Genomic DNA, 10100 nt, shown 5'->3' on the forward strand with positions numbered 1-10100 from the left:
CTTCCCCAGTTTCCCCTCCACTGTAAGATCCTTTTCTTTTGTTTTTTGTGAGATAATTTACCCTGTTCTACCTTTCCCTTTTGCCTTCTTCTAGTATAATTCTCTCTCACCCCTTAATTTTATTCTCCAGATATGACCCCTTCATCTTCAACTCACTCTGTGCCCTCTATCTATCCATATATATATATATACACATATAATTTTTTCCCTCCAACTACCCTAATACTGACAAAGGTCTCATGAGTTACAAATATCATCTTTCCATGCAGGAATGTAAACAGTTCAACCTTAACTAATAAGTCTCTTATGATTTCTCTATCCTGTTTACCTCTTCATGTTTCACTTGAGTCTTGATTTGAAAGTCAAATGTTCTATTCAGCTCTGGTCTTTTCATCAAGAATGCTTGAAAGTCCTCTATTTCACTAAATGACCATTTTTTCCCCTGCAGGATTATACTCAGTTTTGCTGGGTAGGTGATTCTTGCTTGTAATCCTATCCTCTTTGCCCTCCGGAATATTATATTCCATGCCCTGTGGTCCCTTAATGTGGAAGCTGCTAAATCTTGTGTTATCCTGATTGTGTTTCCACAATACTGAAATTGTTTCTCTCTGACTGCTTATAATATTTTCTCCTTGACCTGGGAACTCTGGAATTTGGCTATAATATTCCTAGGAGTTTTCTTTTGGGGATCTCTTTCAGGAGGAGATTGATGGATTCTTTCAATTTCTATTTTGCCCTCTGGTTCTAAAATATCAGGGAAGTTTTCCTTGATAATTTCTTAAAAGATGATGTCTAGGCTCTTTTTTAGATCATGGCTTTCAGATAGTCTAATAATTTTTAAATTCTCTCTCCTGGATCTATTTTCCAGGTCAGTTGTTTTTCCAATGAGATATTTCATGTTGTTTTCTAATTTTTCATTCTTTTGGATTTGTTTTACAGTGTCTTGATTTCTCATAAAGTCACCAGCTTCCAATTACTCTATTCTAATTTTTAAGGAAGTATTGTCTTTAGTAATCTTTTGGACTTCCTTTTCCATTTGACCAATTTTGATTTTTAGGGCATTCTTCTCCTCATTGGCTTTTTGGACCTTTTTTGCCATTTGGGTTAGGCTATTTTTTAAGGTGTTATTTTCTTCAGTATTTTTTTGGGTCTCCTTTAGCAACTTGTTGACTTGTTTTTCATGGTTTTCTTGCATCACTCTCATTTCTCTTCCCAATTTTTCCTCTACTTCTCTTACTTGCTTCTCAAAATCCCTTTTGAGTTCTTTCAAGGCCCAGGATTGATCCATATTTTTCTTTGAACATAGGAGCTTTGGCTTTGTTGTCTTCTTCTGGTTGTATGTTTTGATCTTTTTTGTCACCAAAGTAAGATAATATAGTCTGACTCTTTTTGCGCTGCTTACTCATGATTGTGTCCAATTACTTGAGTTTTAAACTCTTTGTTAAGGTAAGAGTCTGCTTCCAATGTGGAGAAGCTTCAGGGGTTTGTACAGCTGTTTTCAGAGATACTTCTAGGGACCTGGAAATTTTCAGTTCTTCCAAGGTGGTATGATAAGGGGCAAGGTGTTTCCTCTCCACTGCCACAACAAGCTCCAATAGGCCAGCGCTCCTTCTCACCCCAGGACCTCCCCTCAGAACTGTGACCCAGATCCAAGCATGGGCAAAGCAAGAGATTCCTGCCCCAGCACTGGCAGAGAGATCTCTGCAATCCCTCTCTGATCAACCACTCAATTCCCCTTCAGTCTGTGGGCCAGAAGCTAGGTCCATGCTCGGGACTTGTGGCTGAGACCTAGCTTCTAACTCTCACCACAGTCACAGACTTTTCCCACTGACCTTCTAAGTTGTCTTTGGCATTCATGGGTTGAGAAGCCTGGAAATAGCCACAGCTGCCTGCGATTCAGTCCTCTGAGGCCTGCTCCAGGGTCTCTGAGGTCTGCGCACCCACGCCACACTGTGCTCCTCTCCCCTCCCAGTGCAATATACCTTTCCAATCAACCATCCAGGTTGTCTTGGGGTGGAAATTTGTTTCACTCTGTCTTTTTGTGGGTTCTGCTGCTTTAGAATTTGTTTAGAGTCATTTTTTTATAGGTATTTGGAGGGATTTGGAGGAGAGCTCAAGCAAGTCACTGCTTTCACTCTGCCATCTTGGCTTCACCCCCTGGTTTAAGTTTTCTTCCACAAAATGACTACAATGGAAATATGTTTTACATGATTGCACATGTATAATCTATATTAGATTACTTACCATCTCAGCAAGAGAAGAGAAGGAGGAATAGAATCTGTAATTCAAAACTTAAAAGAAAATTACAATTGTTTTTACACATAATTATGGAAAACATAAAATACTATTTTTTAAAAAGAGCACAGGCTACAGACAGATCTCAGCAGCAATTCATTCCTTCCAAATTGACATCAAGTCCTTAATGACTTTTTCTTTGTACCCAGCTATTCAACTCTAATGTTTTTACCCAGTCTACATCTCTCCATCTTTCCCATAAGAATAGAATGGAATACCTCATCAAATGTTCTGCTTAAATTCAGGTAAACTGTATTCATAGCTTTCCCCTGATCTACCAGTTAAGTACCTTTCATGAAAGGGAACTTGGAAAATCTGTATGTTCTGTTCTTGATGAAGTTATGTTGGCACTTGGTAATAATTGTTGTCTATTCTAAATATTTACTAATCATCTCTTTTATAATATATTATAGAATCTTCCCAGGAATTAGTGAAGTTTCATCTAGTTGGTAGATATTATTTTTCCCAGTCTTAAAAATCAGGACAATTTTTATTCTTCTTTATTCCTGTATTCATGTTCTTTTTCTCCAGTCTTTTAAAGATTACATAAGATTAAAGATTACATAAGATTTTAAAGATTACATAAAAATTACATAAAGATTTTTCTCCAGTCTTTTAAAGATTACATAAAATGTTTCAGAAATAATGCCTACCAGTTATTTAATACTCAAGATATATTTCAACTGGTCCAGGTAACTTTGAATTTGTTAGGGCCACTGAGGTACTCTCACTGTCTCCTCACTTATCTTGAGTATCAACCTCCTATTATAAATATTTACTTTGTCATCTCCAGTACAATGATCATCCTCTTTGTCAAGAAAAGCTAGAAGAAAAAAAATAAAAATGGAATAATTTTGTATCCACACTGTAATTAGTTATCAAATCCTATCTACTTCAAGCAGAAGTCCTATTCATTCTTGGCATCTTGTCTTTTTCCCAATTTAGCTTGAAAAAAGGTCCTTTGTTGACTTTGTGTTTTTTTTTCTGCCAGACTCAACTCACCCTGAGATTTAGCCCTTTTCTTCAGAATCATGTCACACTTTTGTATTCATCTTCTGTTACCTGCTTTTGATGGATACCTCTAGAAGATGTCAAAATAAAAGGAGTGATTATTTTACTGAATTAGAAAAAATAATAACAAAATTCATTTGGAAGAATTAAAAAGTCAAGATTTTCAAAGGAAATAATAAAAATAAATGTAAAGGAAGCAGGTTTAGCAGTAACAGATCTTAAACTATATTATAAGGAAGTAATTATCATAACTATCTGGTACTGGATAAGAAATAGAAAGATAGATCAATGGAATAGACATACAATTTACAGCAGCAAATAAATATAATAATCTTGCATTTAACAAATGTAAAGACTTAAGATTTTGAGACAAGAATTCATTATTTGGTAAAACTTGTTGGGAAAACTAGAAAGTAGTAAGGCAGAAACTGGGCATAGACCAATATCTTTACACCATTTACCAAGATAAAGTCAAAATGGATGCATGACCTAGATATAAAGAGAGATATTACAAGAAAATGTAGAAGAAAATTAGAAGAACATGGAACATATTATCAGACTTATAGATAGGTGAACAATTTATGAATGAAGAAGAGATAGAGAACAAAGTTAGGTATAAAATTATAATTTCAATTACATTAAATAAAAAGGTTTTGTACAAATAAAACAAATGTAGCCAAGCTCAAAAGGAAGACAGAAAATTGGGGCAGGGAAATTTTATTAACAGTTTCTCAGATAAATGTGTCTTATCTTAAATATATAAAGTTAAATATATATATATGAATATGAGTCATTTGCCAATTTACAAATGGTCAAAGAATATGAACAGGCAGTTTTCCAATGAAAAACAATTTATAGTCATATGAAAAAATATTCAAAATCACTATTTATCAGAAAAATGAAAATTAAAACAACTTTCAGATATCGTTTTACACCTACCAGAGTGACTGAAATGATTGAAGTGGAAAGTGAAAAATTTTAAAGGGGATGTGGACTTATTTGTTGTGGTGGAATTGTGAGCTGATCCAATCACTTTGGAGAGCAATCTGGGATTGTGGCCCAAGATTTATTAAACTACCTATATTGTTTGACTCAATAATACCACTTCTAGGTCTATCTCCAAAGATGACTAAGGAAAAAGAAAAAGAACCCATATGTTCTAAAATGTTTATAGCTGATCTCCTTGTGGTGGCAAAGAACTGGAAATTTCGGGGATGCCCATCAATTGGGGATTGGCTAAGCAAGTTGTGGTATGTGAGTGTGATGGAACACTACTGTGCTATAAGAAATGATGAGCTCAATGATCTCAGAAAAACATGGAAAGACTTGCATAAAATAATGAAGAGTGAAATGAGCAGAACCAAGAGAACACTGGATACAGTAACAGCAATATTGTTTTAGGAATGGCTTTGAGTGAATAAGTTATTTTGGTTATTATAAATACCCAAGTTAACTATAAAGGACATATAGAGAAAGATGCTATAGACATCCAGAGAACTGATAAATAGAAGCACATATAGAATAATTATATATATATATATATACACACACACATATATATGCATATATGCACATATATATGCCTATTTGTATCTAATGGTGGCCATCTCCATGGCAGAGGGGAAGGGAGGAAAAAAGGAAATAAAAAAGAAATTTGCATTGTGATTTTGTTGCATATTTGGAAGGAATAGCAAGTTATTCATGGTGGATTTGCAGTTTCATATACAACCATCATTTTTTTTTTCAATTGTACTACATTACGGAAATGGCTGTTTTATTCCATAAAATAAATTAAAGAAATAAAAGGGGTCCCCTATTGCTATTATATAAATATGTTGGTATGGTACTGTGGTCTCCAAGGTCAAGGCTGAGCCCTCTTGGAGGGGCATAGCTGATCTCAAAGGCAGCATATGATGAAGCAACTGAAAGGCGGTGAGATGGGTAGCATCTCACCTTCCCTGCTATAACTAATCCTGGACTTTATCACCTCCAACACAACCACACTTACCTTTGTGCCCCAACATCCTGATACTCCACACCACCCCTTCAGTGCCCAATTCTACCCTTTGAGCAATGCGAGGGTTTGTGATCATATAGGGGGACCTTACCAAGAGTGAAAAGAACTTTGGAGAGAACCCAGGTGGCAGGAAGATTCTTAGAAGCCAACAAAGGCTATAGAAAAAAGTATCTGAGAGGTAAGAAGAACATCATGAGTCATGGAATCTATTGCTATCAAAAGAAAAAGAAGAGAGATTGTTGAGTAGAACAGAATAATCATCACTGTCAAATGCTGCAGAGAAATCAAACAAGATGAGGATGAACAGAAGATCTAGCAATCAAAGGCCACTGGTGACCCTTTGAGCCCTGAAATGTATTTCCAACCCCATGGTGCTTTGGATTCCAAAATTTTTTTCATCTGTGGCTAGCTCTCCACTGCCACTAACATTTTTCTCATGGGAGCAGCAGTGAAGTTATGGCAGAGAGGGAAGGGGCAGCATATGAGCATTTAATCTATTAGCCTCCTTTTACAAATAAAGAAACTGACACACAGAGTCATGAAATAACTTTCCCAAGGTCATGTTTAATTAATGCCAGGATGGAAACAAGAACCCAAGCTTCCTAGACTCCTATCCAGTTTTCTTTCCAAGTGCCTGAACCAAAGCTACTTCTCTTTCAATGGCAAAACTGTACAAATAGAATCCAAGAGAGAGAAGTGACAAGTGTCTCACACCCAAAGTGAAAAACTTTAAATGCCTGTTGCCACAGGAGAAAGAGTGTTATGTTACAATATTATATGTGTATGACACATGTCATACATACATGTCTATATGTATACACATATAGGTATATATGTATGAGATATATTCGTATCGCCTCTACATACATGTACTTATGTGCATGTGTACATATACATATATGGATATGTGTGTATGTGTATAGACATATATATGTATATTATATATGTTTTCCCACCAAAAAAAATCAAAAACATGAAATAAGATGTCATTGGCACTTTAAAATGAATCCTTGTTCTTTCTGCCTACATAGGATTCACTGCAATTTTAATGTCAATTTGAGCTCAGGATGAGGTTAAGTTCCTTCCCTAAGCTGACTTCAAGGCTACACATTACTAGCATACACTTGGTACTTTGGAAGTGCCACTGTGCCATTAAGATTCCACTCTTTTAATTATTACACTAACATTTTGTCAACAGGCAAAAGCTTGGAAATAATTTAACACTCTTTGTCTCTGTATAATACATTGATTGATATTCATGAAGTGGGTCCCTCCAGTAATGTCTAGACTGAATGTCAAGAGGGTTTACACAAAAAAATGAGGTTCCTGGATGAGGAGTATTAAAAATACAGGAATTATTTTATATTTTGATTTAATAAAGGATTACCTGGGACAATGCAAGTATGCCTCCTTAATAATTTGATATGTAAATGTAAACTGGCCAAATAATTTTGAATATCAAAAAAGAAGAAATGATCAACTTAAAATAATCCTTAACAAGAATCATCACCTTCCTGTAAGTAACATGATTTTCCAGGGCCAAATTCGTTATATCTTATATGTTGACAATAGGCTATCCCTATGGATTTCCTGCTGGCCTATATGTTTTTAATAATATAGAACCTACTGATAGATCCAGAGTGGGGTATATTGTACTTACTCTTTTTTTCTACCAGTCAAAACCCCCTAGTTCTAGATTTACATGTGGCTACTGAGTTCAATCACATTCTCTCACTATCTCTTTACATCAGCACCCCAAGAGCTCTAGGTAATATCATTTAAAGTTCATTTCTAGGAGGACTCATCTTCCTGAGTTCAAATCTGACTTCAGTCATTTACTAACCGTGTGACCCTGAGCAAGTCACTTAACCCTGTTTGCTTTGGATTCCTCATCAGTAAAATGAGATGGAAAAGGAAAAACAAACCACTCCAGTGCCAAGAAAACCCCAAATGAGGTCATGAAGAGTCAGACATAAGTGAAAATGACTGAACAACAATGAAAGAATCTCCCCCAAAAAACAGGACCATAAAAATATACAATGTGCAAATGAGATCAAGAATAGGGGATTTCTCTTCTGTTTTCTCTTTTGCAAGGGTTTGAGAACAAGGGAAAGATGAAAATTACTTCATTAACTTTGAATTACCTTGGACTAACTTTTACTGTTGAGTCAATAAATAAGGATAAAGAAAGAGATTTAGATAAATTAAATAACCAGGATGGTGAGAGGACTGGAGACTATGTTCATGTAAAGATTGGTTGGAGGAACTGTTGAGGTTTAGTCTGAAAAAGGAAAGACTTAGGACTAGTGTTCAGGTATTTCAAGAGCTTTCAATTGGAAGAAGGATTATACTTGCTTTGCTTGGCCCCGGGGGTAGAATTAAAAGTAATGCAGAAAGAGAAGAGGATTTAGGCTTCATGTAAAGAAAAAAATTCATGAAAATATAGACCCATCCAAAGGTAGAATAATAGACTGCCTTATTCAAAAAGAAAAGTTCCTAGTCCCTGAAGATCTTTAAAAAAGAAAGAAAGAGTAGATGACTATTTACTGGGGATTATTATTATAGACTTGATTACTACTTAGAAATAAATCAGATTCTTTCAGGGGTTCCTAACCATTATTAACTATGTGATAGATCCCTTTGAAAAATCTTGTGAAGCCTATGAGCCGCTTTTCAGCATCATGGTTTTAAACACATAAAATAAAATACATAAGATTATGAAGGAAACCAATTATCTTGAAATAGACTTGTCAAAACATTTAAGAAAAACAAGTTCACAAACCCCAGGACTAGATGGACTTTGATGCTCTTTCCTCTAATTGTAAGATTCTGTCATTCTAAGAAGTAAGGAGCTAAGTCAGGACTAAGCATCAGGTAGAGATGGACGTTGTTTTGTTTTTCCTCATTGAAACAAAAATACACACCCAATTTTTCATTGATAAAATGTAGTAATGTATTAATATATGAATGAGGCAGCTGGTAGCACAGTGGATAAAACATTGGGTCAGGAGTCAGAAAGATCTGAGTTTAAATCCAGTCTCAGACACTTACTAGCTCTGTGATCCTAGGCAAATCACTTAATCTCTTTTTCTTCAATTGTAAATTGGAGGTCATAATGACATCTTGCAGGTTGTTAGGATTAGATGAGATAATATTTATTTAGGTTTTTTAAGCCCTTAGCAGAGTACCTAGCTTCTATGTTTATTTCCCTATTAAATGTTTATTCCTTCCTCCATACCATATTGAACCAATATTTTTCCATGATTTTTCCACTCTTTTATTAACTTTCAGTCAGTCACTTATCAGTTGTGTCTGACTCTTTGTGGCCCCATTTGGGGTTTTACTAACTAGCTCTCCTGATATGTAGCATGTTTGGGACTTGGGCTACAAATGTCCCTTCCAGCCCTGCCTTTCTATCTTCTAAGGTAATTTCCACCTCTGAAAGTCTTTGTTCTAACATTCTATAGACTAAGCTTTCTTCTAGCTCTGCTATTCTATGTTCCATGATTTCTTAATAGCAAATCTTATTATGCCCATATCTGGAAGAATTGTCTAAGCTGAAGGATCCTTGAAACTTTTCTAGTTGAAGCCAGATTATGCCCATTTCCCTACCCTTTCTAGTCTAAATTGGTACATTCAACATATGGATATTTGAGGAATGAATGCCCTTTATTTTATTTTGCCCTGTGCCAAAGTGGCATTGTAAGCCAAGTAAAATGAAGTGCTCACTATTAGAAACTCAAAAGGACTAGCTCTGGTAGAATAACCTTCCTTCATCCTGACAAAAGTAGGCTTAGGTCTTGTGTTTCTGAAAGAGTCTGATATTTTACTGGCCTTATGAAGCTAATTCCTTCCTTGCTTCATTCAGCAACACTATAAATGCTATCAGTTCAGACCCAGAAATATGAAGTCAGTGTTAGAGAATCAATTCAGATGTGGTGGTACCTAATCTGAGCTTTGTTTGGGATCATGACTAAATATATCTTAAGGTCTAAGTGGTGGAAGAAAGTGCTATGTCTGCCAGACACTCACTTTCATTATTTAACCTTTCCTCCCTCCTCTTCCTCTCCCCCTCCCTCAGGCAACAAAAGTTTTGCTTACCCTGTTCATATGGACTCTTCATCTGTGCATCCAACCATTTACATTAGTCTTTTTGTGACTGGTGGTTCCAGCTTGGATCATTTGAATGTAGCTAGTGCAACCATTGGACCCTATTATATGCCCAAGAGATTGAATGCATTACTTGATAGTATCAATTTTCCTTGACATTCTAATGAATTGAGAAAATGATGTCTCATCTATGGGTAGAATCTTGCCCTGGGGACAAAGAGTACTTTTGAGGTGTAAATTCCAGGAATCAAGTGATTTTCCAGGAAAAAAAAAAGGTTTCTAATATATGATGAATAACTAAAACACCTGGGTGGGGAATGAAGATATGGGAGTGGGATGGGCACCCTTCTTAAATTGAGGTTCTGAGAGGAGCACTCTATCCTTCAAATCAGAGAGATAGGCTCCATAGGCTGAGAGTTCTTCTGACATGTGAGTTCCAAGACTTAAGTGATCTAGGTCAAAGAGGTATCTGGAGCAAGAGAGAGAGAGATCCTAACAGGCTGCTATTCTTTCAATGTATCCTTATATGTTGAGATCTAATGGTAAACAGTGAGAGAGAGAAAAAGAGAGAGAGAGAAAGAGAGACAGAGAAAGAGAGAGAGACTGATGGACAGACAGACAGACATATAATAGCTAGATAGATGATAGACAGATAAGAAGCTGATAG

The 10100-nt window shown here is 35.8% G+C and overlaps 1 long non-coding RNA gene across 1 annotated transcript; it reads right to left on the bottom strand.

Annotated features, from left to right (window-relative positions):
- Nucleotides 1–2931: 2931 nt before the first annotated feature.
- On the bottom strand, nt 2932–9495 carry LOC114030649. The gene is made up of 3 exons (XR_003567655.1): nt 9425–9495; nt 3298–3376; nt 2932–3118 (listed from the first exon to the last, which is right to left on the bottom strand). It is a non-coding gene; the product is annotated as an uncharacterized LOC114030649 (long non-coding RNA).
- Between the last annotated feature and the right edge of the window lie 605 nt (nt 9496–10100).

Source organism: Vombatus ursinus, unplaced genomic scaffold (assembly GCF_900497805.2).
Source record: "Vombatus ursinus unplaced genomic scaffold, bare-nosed wombat genome assembly UNPS02014973.1, whole genome shotgun sequence".
Classification (NCBI taxonomy): domain Eukaryota; kingdom Metazoa; phylum Chordata; class Mammalia; order Diprotodontia; family Vombatidae; genus Vombatus; species Vombatus ursinus.